Here is a 13,042-nt window from a genome sequence, read left to right as displayed (position 1 = left end):
GAGCCCTTCTTCCCCTGCTAATTTCCATTAAGCAAACACAGAGCAATCTTCAAAGAAACACTTCAGCAAGCAATGCAACTATTTGCTTTTTCCCTGGTGGGGGGTATGTAGAACATAGGAAAGAACCTTTCCCCTAGAAAAGAAATCAACCTGTCAACATTATGTGTCATAGAAAAAAAATCAAATTTTTTCAACCACAATCGTAAGGCCAAAATAAGGCCTTCTTTCCCGCAGGGAAGAAACTATTGAAGTCCTAAACACCCTGAGTTATAGAAACACAAGCAGGACTCCATGAGCAGTCCTTTATTTGCAGACAAACTTGATGGGATAATGTTCCCTGTTGTTGTAGTGGGTTTTCAAAGAGAACTTTAGGATAAAAGGCTTAGTGACTGTATCAGCAAAAACCATTTTGTTTGGCTTACATCTCTGAAGGGTCAACATCTTCAGAGGTTCAACCTTCTCCCAGCCTAAAGGGTTTATTTTTATAAAAGTGCTCAAAGGATCTAGGGGACAGACAAACCCAATGCCTTCACTGTCTTCCACTTCCTTTGGCCCTATGCTCCTATGCCGCAAACTGCCCCCCAAACATCTTTAACTCTTTTATTTTCTTGAATTAACTGGCCCAGTAGAGAGAAGGGAGGTTTTGGAGTCAGAGAAAACTGGGTTTGAATCCTGACTCTTCTACTCAACCAGATCTGCCACCCTGGGGACTCCGGGCCCCTTATCCTCTCCGTAATATAGAGCTAATGATGTGTATAAAACATTTAGCCAGTTCCTGGAACAAAGTAAGTATCCAGTAAACGGTAGCTTTTATAATGATTAGTGCTGCTGACTTCACAGGGTAAAGCATTCATCAAGGGTGGGGCCCAGAGTGGGCAGTTTATTAAAGGAATCTCTCTTCTCTCTTCTCTGTCTACAGAAGGTAGTATTTCCCCCAAAGACCTCTCGAGAACAGACTGGAGCTGTCTCCAGTGCCCAGCTCAGTGGGAGAGGTGAAGGGCTTACGCTGGTTTCCTGATGCCCGTTCTGGCCATTGTTTTACCACAAAATCCCCTTTGGGGAGGCCCCATCACTCACTCATACTATTCTCTCCACACTCACGGCAGTCAACTCCTCTTGTCCACGTAGGTACACTGCCCCTTCCTCCAAGCCTTCAGCACCTGGCTCAGTTTTCCTGTCTACCCCACTTCCTCCAACCTCCAAGTCAATCACCTCTTTGCAATCTGGGCTTTATAATGCTGCCATCTTTTCAGCTCTCCCTACAATCTTTTACAGTGTACCAACTTATCAGGTGGTCCCTGCTAAATTGTAAGCCATGTGCAGCAAGCTATTCTCAGCATCTTATTCTCTGCCACACCCATTCCAGTGCCCAGGATGACTCGGTGCTCCATAAACACTGGAATGAAAGCCTCTGAAGTAAAACCTCAGGGGTGAGAAAAGATAGTTTGTAGCAGGTTCACTACAGTAACAAATCAGAAATTTCACTGAAAGTAAAGGGTAGCCAAAACCACGACAAAATTTCTAGCTGTGTTCAAAGAAACACAAGTTCAAACGGGAGTACATTTAATTTGGTTTTCCTCAAACCACTCTAATTTGTTGGGAAGGAGTCTTATTTTCATTGACTTCATGTGAGCAAAGGAGAATCTAGAACTTGCCAGACTGAGGCTCCAAGAACCCCTGTTAACAGGCCATCTAACAAGCACACCTCCCCTAGGGGCTCAACTCTGAATACAAGACTGTCAGCCTTGGTCAGGAGCCTGGAATGCTAAACCTATAGGCACAAGTCAAGAACTCACTCAATGAAGCTATCAACACCTGGATACAATTTTTCCACCTCAACACATTATTCCTTTCACTTTTGCCAAAATGAGTTACCTACTCTCTAGGCTCTTTCCCAGTTCTAGTTCAGAGTATGTGACCAAACCCAGCAGCCTTCTCCAGAACGTCCGTCTTCTTTCACCAGCCATTTTGACGTGGTGCAGGCAAACAGCATGTGTGCGAGATGCCTCTGTTTCTGCAGCTCGGTGAGGACCAGCTAACTAGGCAGGTGAGAATTTACTCAGGGTTCCACAGCAGACCCAGAGGCACAGGGTCTAAACCCTGCCCTCCCAACCTTAAATTAAACTCCTCTCTAATAACCCAAACAAACCACTTTGCTGGCTGCCTCACTAAATTAAGAGAAGAAAGAGGAATAAGATCACAAGTTTAAATCCTCATGTTTGTGATTCTGAGAAACAAAAACTGAAGGCTGTTAGCCTTTTTCTTAAATACTGGCAACATGAACTCCATTATTTGAGGTCTAAGAGGATCCTCCAAGAGGATATAGATCTGTGTTATTCCCATATTACCATGATTCTGAGAATTCTTTCTAGAAAGCGCTACTGTCATTAAGATTTTCACAAAGCAAACATTTTATGTGCCAGAAAACAAAGTGCTCAAGGACAGATGGAAGTGAACTACTGGGTGGAACTCCTGTTAGCCTCCTTTTTTCAACTGTGATTTTATAGTGGCATTTTAAAACCCACACAATCCAATCTCCCAAGTGACCATGTGCTAAGTGTCTACATCAGGTGAGCATCAGAGTCCCCAAATGGAGTTCCACCTAAGGACAGTGTACCTTGCTGGTCTCAGCAGCCCCCAGGGGCACATCCACTCCCCTTAATGAAGGCCATTCAAACCAAGTGTCAGACACCCCTCCATTTGCCCAGCAGAGGAGAAAGCCACAGTGTGATCATGTGAAATGTGACTGGAGTTGGAAACTGGAAAATGGCACTAATTCCGCTAAATTTGCAAATCCTCCAACAAGACTGACAACTGAATAAACACTCTTTGACCAAAGGCTTTCTTTATATTGAACTCAAGGTCCTTACTACAATTAACACAATCATCAAAGTAAAAAACACAACAATAACAAAAAAAACACCCTGCCTTGAATCACAATTAATCTTAACTGACCAAAATTAGCACAGAGTTTTGTACTTTTGCATAAAGGGATCAGTCCCCAGGAAAGCTTCGACCTTCACCACTTCTGTGCCGATTTCCTTCCGATTCGAATTTCCAACCAAAGAGCAATTTTTATTTGAGAGTGGAAAAAATCCAGTTGAAAAACCCCTTAAGATTCAAATTGGACCAACAGACAGAACAAATAAATGAGGCCAATCCGGTATTTAAAGATTCAGTGTCCATTTTAAGCTGAAAAGGATAGGCTTTTATAGACACAATTTCTTTTTTCTCTCCTAAAACGACATGGTAAATATTACCCTAAATTCTGGTACAGCAGCAAGAAGCCTGGATTAAAGAGGCAAAGGGCCAAGATTGTAATTTCCAGTTAATGACAGCTGGGGAGTGAATTTAGGCAAGCTATTCTACCACCAGGAGCCACAGAACAGAAAACAAGTCTTCACAATGAAGCTGTAGCAGGGGATCTCCTGAGTCTAGGAAAACTGCCCAGAGCTTGGGTATCAGACTTGAGTTTGACTCCCCGGCTCTGCTGTTAGCGAAATATGTCAACCATGAACAAGCTGTTTAAGTTCTTTCTGTATCAGGTGCACCATCTGAAAAATGGGGCAAACTCAGTATTTCTCCAAATCGCAATTATAGGAGGTGAATTTAAGCGATTCTTAGAAGATTTTAGGAGATGGACAGGTACAGTAGTAAACATGGAATCACATAAACAGAAAATTTTGCTCTTTTCAGCCCTTCTTCAGCCTTTATAAAAATTTTATTAGATTAAGGAGAAAATTTTTGTTTGGTCTTTCTTCAACATCTCTTCAACACTTGCTAACTTCTCCTTAACAAAGTGAGAGCAAGTCTCAGAGTCAGCTAGCACCTTTGGAAAGCAAGTTTATTTTATAGATAGGCTATTTAAAAAAATTAATTGTTTTTATTCCAATTATTTCTTGTTACCTTCTATTTGTGACAACCGTTACAGGGTTTCAATTTAGAGGGCCAATATAAGGTTAATTTTTTTTAATTATATACTTTAAAAAATTATATTGATGTTTACAAAAATGTGGGTCAATTTAAATAACTTAAGCAGCTTACAGTGCTGCCTATCTCAGGGTCACAGTGAAGATTAAATAAGGCAATGCACAGGACAGTCTAACCCACGCCCTACTCTCATCTACCCACAGCCGATGGGTAAAATTTCAGTCAATGAGGAATATGAGTAGAGGATACAGTGCAAACAAAAGCAACCATGGAGGATGGATGTGAGGTTCCAGAACAATGAGGATCCAAAAATTAGCAGGAAGGGGTTCTTAAAGTAGAAGTCAGGGAAAAGAGGAAAACCTGTAGAGGGAGATTCAGTTAACAAATAGTTACTGAGCCACACTGTGTGCTAATCACTGGTGAGAAAACCAGGTGCAGTTCCTTGAAGCGTGCCTCTTATAATCTGGGACAAAGCTATCAAAAGAGGTCAGAGTGTTATTTCAAAGAGCCTTGAATGCCAAGCTAAAGATCATTATGGTGGCAGGTTCTTAAAGTCTTTTGACATTTGTTCAACACCTAGTGCTTTACATGGTGTTTGAAAAATATTTGCTGAACAAATAAATTTCAATTTAATAGGCTTTTTTTGCATGTTAACACATTTAATACATATATTGGTTGTTGATGCTGTGGAGTCGATGCTGACTCCTAGCAACCCTGGTACAGCAGAGCAGAACCTTGCCTGATCTTTTGGCACCATCCTCCCACCTTCCAGCGCTATATTAGACAATGCTCTGTTGCTATTCACAGGGTTTTCAGGGCTGATTTTTTTGGAAGTGGGTGGCCAGGTCCTTCTTCCTAGTCTGTTTTAGTCTGGAAGCTCTGCTGAAATCTGTCCATCACGGGTGACCCTGCTACTATTTGAAATCTCCGAGGCATAGCTTTCAGCATCACAGCAACATGCAGTTGCCACAGTATGACAACCAACAGATGGGCGGCGTGATTCCCTGACTGGGGAACGAACCCAGGCAGTGGCGGTGAGATTGCCAAATCTTAACCACTGGACCACCAGGGCTAGCCTAATATATATATGTGTATATACATATATACATACACATTTTTTTTAATATTATATCTTCCTCTTCCCTCCCTCTTCTAGTATCAGAGATCACACCTAACCCCAGTAAGATAAACTGCCACCTCCATCCCAAGGCCCTGAGTCTGGGAGAACGGTCTACAGGTCCCTCTAAACTCCTTAGTCTGGGTCTTCACTTTCTCTCTGCCTTTCCAAGGAAAGCTGCTGCTTCCATCAGTGTTGCCTTTATCTCAGCTTGGATCACCTAAATACCAGATCCAACTGACTTCAAGCTGACATCCCCGTGGGGACTTGCTTCTTCAAGAAAACAAGCTTGGTTTGACTCTTGGCAAGATACAATTATTCCCAACCTGGCACCCTACAGGAATTTGCAAAGCAAGTGTAAACGGGGATATGAAACCTAAACAACTTCTCAGCAGTTCCTTTCCTCCTCCCATGCGCCTGCCATGCTCCTTTTTCTCCCTTCTTCCTTCTAGTCCTAACCTATTGTGATCTCTGAAACAACAAATTCAGAACAATGCTTTAGAAAGCTCTGTGTCTTGCCCACCTCCCCTCCAGTGAGAGTCTTCTGAGATATTTAGAAACATCCTTACAAGGTTAGTCTAATTCTCCTCCTAGGATGAGCATTGGCCCTCTGTTCTTGGAGAATCAATGAGTCTTAGGAGTTGGTTAGCTTTTCTTCTTATCACATACGGGCTTAATAGGAATGCAATATAAGAAGCAAAACTTATATTCAAAATGGGGATGTCCAGGATGGAGAATCCAAATGAGTATTCTATTTCAGAGAGATTCTCCAAATGGTGATTTGGAGATAAGAATGTCTCCCTGTGTCTCATTACACCATGTTCGCACTCTTGAAATGTACTGAGATGAACCAACTCTTCCTTCCTTTACACTTCAGATGAGAATCCACTTTTGTTTCTATGATTCAAGTCTTTATCCACCTAATGCAGATAACGAGGCAATTTCAACAGCTTTCTCTCCTCTACCTTCCTCTCCTCCCATCATCTTCCTTTCTTCCGTCATCACTCTCATCAGGAACGCTCCTGTGCATTCCCTGGTATTCTTCCCTCTACCTTTCAAAACCCACATGATCTGTTAGACTAATGCTGAGCATGTCTCTCAGGACATATCTGTGGGCAACTCCAATCAAAGGATCATCCTTTCTTCTAAATGCAAACCTGCACAGTTAGATGATATAAAAGCTTGAAGGGCTCTGTAAAAGTCATGTACTTTATCCTCTTTCATTTTATAAATCAAGAACCTAAATCTCAGAAAAGTAAAATGACTTGCCCAAGGTCACATGGCTCCTCAGTAGGTTTCTGGAATTCTGTGTAAAATACCATTATATGTAATTATATGTAAAATTTGGAGTGTACATGCCTATGTATATTTTTTATGAAGAGAGAATCAACAGCTTTCATCATATTCTCAAGACAGTGAAAAATCCTCTCTCCAAAAATGATAATTACTGATTAAATTTTTACATATAAAATTCTTCCTAGGAAATGTCCCATACTGAATACCAGTTATAAAACATCTTGACTTCAGGACTAGCCAGATAAAATGCTTTGATGTCCAAATGCTTCTTGGAAGTTGTATTTGGCATAGAAAACACTGCAGAGTTTTAAACAAATACACACACACACACACACAAAGAATGAAGACAGATCCAATGCAAAATAGGTTATTTTGTTTTCTTAAAAGTATTTAAATTCCAAATTACTTAGTGAATTATCTCATTTTTAAAAAATCAATTAATATGCAAATCAAAGTCTTTGAATGTGAAATGTCACAGACTATAGCATTTCCCAGATCACAGCTGCCTCAAAAAGAGAAATGAAACTGAATGGAATCAGAACTGTTTGTTCCACTAAAAGTAAACTGGCTTAAATAATTTAAGTATGCACTAAAATTTCTCAATCTATCATAAACATAACCTTAACGACGGTTATTTCCCATATAATTTATTTCTAACACTTTTCTGTGATTGTCCCAGCATTTAATTCATCTTTTAAAATATAAGAAACAAACATTAGCTTCCCATTCTCTTTGACTTGTACACGTAAACATTTATTGAACCTCTTCTATATCAAGGGGGTTGGACTAAGGACTGGGGAGAATGAATCAAAGATCTCCTCCGGGGGAAGCATACACTCAGGAGGAAGACAAATAAATGTTAACTATAACAAAAAAACACAATTAAATACACGACATGAATAGTAGTGAAATCCAATCCTACAGAAGTCAAAAAGAAGGGGCTAATTCATTTTAACTCAGTGCGCGCAGGAAGGAGTGAATCCAGGAGAGCTTATGAGAAGGATGGCACTTAAATTATGTCTTAAAATAGGTTTTCAAAATGGAAAAAGACAGGATTTTAAACTTTACTTTGTTTTAGGAACCAAGTCTGATGGCCCTCCATTGTTGGAGTAAATCTCTTTGCTTTAATATAGTTTGTGGTCTCAGCGGAACGCAGAGAACCGAAGGCTCTATCTGAAAGCAATTTTACTTACAAGATTTTCACTCTCTGGCTTCATATGTTTCTCAAATGTACGTCTCTAAAACATCTATGCTGGTTACCTATCCAGGGAACTATTTTCAAGTGAAAATATCCAAAGGAAAATGGGGGTTCACTCTGCCTTTTGCTAGTATTTCATTTGTCAAAACTGTAATACTTTGATGAAGTCTTTCCCCTGATATTGGTAAATTGTTGAAAACCAAACTGCTGGGGATGCAACCTCAGCTCCACTACTTACAAACTCCATGATCAGGCTACTTACACTGCCTGTGCCTCTGTTTCCCCGTCCTAAAATGAAGATAACAGTATCCACCGTCATGCGATTCTCACGAGAATCAACAAAATTATTACACGTAAAATGCTTAAAACAATGTCCAGCATACAGTAAATCAACAATAACCGTAACTGCTTTTACCAAGAAGAAATGTTTTCTAAGAGTTTGTTTCTAATCTGCTACACCAATTTTTTTTTTTTTTTGAGGAAGATTAGCCCTGAGCTAACATCTGTTGCCAATCCTCCTCTTGCTGAGGAAGACTGATCCTGAGCTAACATCCATGCCCATCTTCCTCTACTTTATATGTGGGACGCCTGCCACAGCATGGTTTGCCAAGCGGTGCCATGTCCACACCCGGGATTTGAACGTGCAAAACCCGGGCCGCCGAACATGTGTGAACTTAACCACTGCGCCACCGGGCCAGCCCCAATTGCTACATCAATTTAATATGAAGTTTCCCATCCTATTTCTCTTTTATGAAGCAGACTTTGAAAGTGTATTTACTTTCAGAGAAAGATGTCTTAAGAAAAGGCTAACTTTGATTCCGTGACAGTAGACAGTAATGGCAGTAACAGAGACATAACTTCTTTCAAAAGCTCCACAATAGGGAGAGAACAAGCAGAGACTGGATTGTATTAAAACCCACAAAAAGAGCTTCACCAAAGTTGGGATTGATGGCTAAACTAATAGTTCTCCTCCCTTTTTCTTTTTTTGTAACATACTTTTACAGCCAAATACTCTCTTTCTATTTTCTATGCATTGCATAGGAAAATACTTCGATATCACAAACCTACTCACAAATATTTGACTGAAGCAACAGTCAAGTTTTCATTTTTAAGCCAAGTAAAGAAATTAGAGTTGAGTGAATCTTATTGTATGTTCTTTCCACGATGTTGTAATCCCTATGCAAGCAAGGCCCCAACAAGCTGAAGAGATTTTGGCTGGCCCACTCACAGCAACAAGGGAAAGAGGATAGGGGCTGTAAATTCCGATAAGGACTATAGTAGATGAATGTTCCAGAACACAGTGAGCATCCTCAGAAAATCCTCTGCCTGCAGCGGCTGAAATTGTACCACCTCACTCCATGGTGTGGGAGTTAAAGAAGTCGGGAGCTCACTGGCTGGATTCATGTCTTAGCACTGACACCTGCAACATGTGTGGCCAGGGACAAGCTAGTTAACCTCTCAGCTTCTTAACATGTAAAATACGGATCATAAATGGGTTTGTTGTGAACAGTAAATTAGTTCGTATTTGAAAAACATATGGAAAAGTGCCTGGCACACAGTACTATTTAACAGTGCCTATTAAACAAACATTGCAATAACTTCGGCATTTATGATTATTTCCACACGCAGATACGAAGACGGTCTCAGTTTGTTGGGTAGGCGCTCTCTTGGAATAGTTGAATAAAACAAATTTTCAGAAAGATCTTTTAAAATTTGATGCTGGAATAACCGACCATAGGAGCATTATATTTGCATGATCTTTTAACCAGACAGTAAATAAAAATATATTTGGATTTGAGAGTATTTTAGAAATGAAAATATCACGTACATCGGTATTTTCTAGATATCCAAAAGGTTCACAATTAAAGAGTCTAAGGCAATGTCAGTGTAATTATTTTAGGAGCTAAAAACTGAAATAGCAAAGATATTAACAATTTGCAATCACTAAAAATATAGCACAAGGGCCGGCCTAGTGGCACAGTGGTTAAGTTTCTGCTTCAGCGACCCAGGGTTCACTGCTTCAGATCCCGGGTACAGACCTACGCACCACTTGTCAAGCCATGCTGTGGCAGGCATCTCACATATAAAGTAGAGGAAGATGGGCACGGATGTTAGCTCAGGGCCAGTCTTCCTCAGCAAAAAGAGGAGGATTGGCGGCAGATGTTAGCTCAGGGCTAATCTTCCTCAAAAAAAAAAAAAAAAGAAGAATATAGCATAAACAACTTGGCTAATGGGAAGGAAGATCCCTAAAAAAAATTTTAGATGAAAAAATATTCCAACTTCTCTCCATAAGGTACATACTACAGAAGATAATAAAAAGCTGTGTCACTGAGTTTCATTCAGTTTCATTATACCAAGTCAAAATGTGTCCAGGGTCTGTTCTAGGACTCTATTTAGAGGCAAATCGAAATACTTAGAAGGCTTGAGATTTCAAATGCTCATCTTGAAGGGACACACAAATCACAGATGTCTGGGTCACGGTCAGTTATGTCATTCTGGAATATCAGGCAAGGGGGCTTGTGAAATACTCTGACTAGCAGCAAGTCTTGTCCCTTACATGGACTGTGTTCAACACTAAGGCTGGTCACTCTGATTCTGCTTTTTCTCAAGAGGATACCAATTTGCTCTGTGTACCCAATGTTTTCCAATAACTCCCTATCATGAACTATTTTAATGCTTTATAGGAACACTTGAGGAACAGGCTGACGATGGAAACTTGGTACTTGAAAATTATTATACTCTCTGAAGAGGTTCTCCTCCAGAACATCCTCAATGCTTTCACACTTTCTTTGATTTGGGAAAAGTGTCTCAAGAGAATGATAAGAACAACAGAAAGCCTCCGTTATTTTTGTGGTAGAAATGAGAAAAATGGGCTGAAATAAAAGGAGAGATGAAAAATTAAGTACTTTTTTAGTTTGGATTTAAGTTTTGCCTCAAAAGATCAAAATTTAGCTTTGGGTCCCAAGCTATTGTTGAAAGAATCAGTAAAACTCTTCTTTTGAACTTGGAATATTTTGCGAGGTGTTCTTTGTGGGAGGTGGGGATCCGGCCTTAGAAAGTGACTTTCTAATTTTCATCACTAAGGAAGTTTTTAAAAATATCAAATTTGTCCTCTATTATATGAGTGTATATACTATCCACTCACTTTGTGAGATGTCACTGAAAAGTCTTGGGTTTTCAAAGTTGATGCTATCAGTGCTGCAAAAGACAAGGGCCAATTACTTCCTTTGCCAGATGCTTCTTTCTCTCCTCTTTCTCTTTCCTTCTTCATTTGCTCTCTCTCCCCCCTCTTTTTTATCTTGTTTATTTCCTTCTTTCTGATAAGTGCTGAGAGAGAGACACCAACACACAACCCTGGCACTAGCCCACGCCTCAAGAACCTTCTGGTTTAGCAGTGGGCTGCGGGTCTGGGAAACATTCTAACAAAAAAACAGATGGGCTTTTGCCTCATCCTTCAGGTTTCCTACCAGTTTGCAACCATCCGTCTTCACCGATCTCGGTCGGGACCCGCGAGGCACAAAGCGTCGTAGAGCCCGGCCCCACTCTGGCCACGGGGCCGATTCCCAAGCCACCCAGCCAGGAGGCGCTGCGGGCCAATCCCTCGAGGCCACCGGCCGCCCGCGCCCAGCCCTCCCCACCCCCACGCCGAGCCCAGCCGCGCGGCGGAGCTCGGAGTTCTGCACCGCCCGCCGGGGTTACTCCCGGTCATTCCGCGGCACCATCTCGCCCCAGCTTCCCCATCCGTGCCGGGCCTGAGGCTGCCCCAAGAGACAAGCAGCAACGGGCAGGAAGATGGGGGACGGGGAGTGGGTACCTCAGCTCCAGGTTTCCACAGGCTCTCCTTGTCTCTAAGTCTTCTGTTTTTAAAAGGAACAAAACTCGTCCCCGCGCAGCGCCGGGGACACCGGCTCCGGTAAGCGCACGGAGACCAGACGCAGGACCCCAGGTCAAACAAAGCCCCCAGGCCTCAAGTGAGCAATAGCACTCGGACCCCGTTTGGGACACCTCCCTGTCGAGTTCTTGGGGAACAAGGACGCGCGGCTCCAGGTCCGGGGTGCACGGGGCCGATCCCCAGGTCAGAGCCCAACTCGGGCCAGCTTCTTAAGAACGGAGTAGGGACTGAGTGTTGGCATTTGTCCCGATGGGCCCCCGCCAACCTGCAGCCAGAGGGGTTTTCAGCCGGCTCGGGCGTTTCGGAACAAAGGGAAGCGCTCAATGCCGGACCTACCACTCTCCCTACTCCGGCAACAGCATGACCCACTGCGTCCGCTACTGCGCCCTGGTCTCCACGCCCAGAGATGCTCCCCGGGCTGCACCGCAGGACCAGCACCGAGCGCAGCAGCGCCGAATCTCTGGGTCGCGGGAGCTTCTCCTAGGACATCCTCCCCCATTTATGCCGCCCCTGCCCCATCTGCGTTGCAAGAGGTGGGATGTGGGGGTCCCAACCAAAGTCCCCAAAACCGAGCGCTTCTCAAAGCCTCCTCCGCCCCGAAACAAAACAATAACGTCCAAGTCACTGGAGAGCCTCTTACCTGTTTTCCACTTTTGTGTTTGCCTGTCTTTCCCCCACCCTTTGAAAATCCCTTCCGGTAAAAAAGGGGGGAAAAGGAGCAAAGCGCGCCGCGAAATTGGCTCTGGCGGCGCTGGTCCCGCGGGGCCCCGGCCCTGCCCACCTGCGCCCGGGCGGACAGGGGTCAGCTCGGCTCGGCCGGTGCCGGCCCCACTCACTCTCTCTCGGAATTACCGGGGTTTTGCCACGACTAGTTCCTTTTATAGATTCGGCGGCGCTGAGCGCCGGGGTTACTATCGGTCAAAGCCTGTTCTTTCCCTCCTTCCCCGCCCCTTTCCCCGGCCTCTGTTTATGTAGTTCAGTCACTCAGCAGAAAGCACGTGGAGCCGCGCCCCGCCCCTTAAACGGGCGACGGCCCGCCGCTCGGGGCCGGGCTGGGGGCGGAGTGGGGTCGGGGTGCTGCCGGCATCGCCCGGTCCTGGCTCGGCTCCCCCTGCCCCGGCCGGGCCAGCCAGCCTAGGACGAGCGGGAAACGCGGGGCTTGGGACTGAGCCCAAGACTGACTCTTGTCCACGTTCCGGGCAGCCGACAGCACTGGTGGAAATCGCTTCCCCTAAACTCGTGCTTTTGGCCATTTTTTTTTCCTTGTTAGTTTACTCAGTCGGAGGCATTGCGGGGTGAGAGAACACGATGCTGAAACTCCTCCAGACGCCAACCCTTTCGTCCTTCTTTCCTTTCAAATGCACGGGGTGTGGGGGAAGGTGGACAGTCCTCTGGATAATTGGCTGTTTTTGTTTTCCACCACAAACTCTGACTTTAGTATTCAACAGCGACTTTACTGCCTTTGGGATTCCCGGCCATGGCCTCCCAGGTCCCTGGGAGGGCCAGGGAAAAGCATCTTGCTACTTCTCTCTGTAAACTGGGGGGAGGGTGAAGCCGCCGAAAAAAAACAGAACAATGTGGACCCAGCCCCCATTTTATTTTCACTGTA

The 13,042-nt window shown here is 43.7% G+C and overlaps 1 protein-coding gene across 3 annotated transcripts in view; it reads right to left on the bottom strand.

The window, feature by feature from the left end:
* The window catches only part of ABCA1 (ATP binding cassette subfamily A member 1), a 131,751-nt gene extending 119,374 nt beyond the window's left edge, over window positions 1-12,377 (bottom strand). Inside the window, exon 1 of one of the 3 annotated variants that reach the window (XM_014840064.3) lies at window positions 12,074-12,377. The gene's annotated coding sequence lies outside the window, so the exon portion shown is untranslated. The remainder of the gene's footprint in view (window positions 1-12,073) is intronic. The other 2 variants (XM_070519100.1, XM_070519098.1) reach the window with 2 other exon arrangements.
* Between the last annotated feature and the right edge of the window lie 665 nt (window positions 12,378-13,042).

Source organism: Equus asinus, chromosome 10, assembly GCF_041296235.1.
Source record: "Equus asinus isolate D_3611 breed Donkey chromosome 10, EquAss-T2T_v2, whole genome shotgun sequence".
NCBI lineage: Eukaryota > Metazoa > Chordata > Mammalia > Perissodactyla > Equidae > Equus > Equus asinus.
The sequence above is the reverse complement of the archived record's forward strand: the minus strand, read 5'-3'. Positions and strand labels throughout refer to the sequence as shown.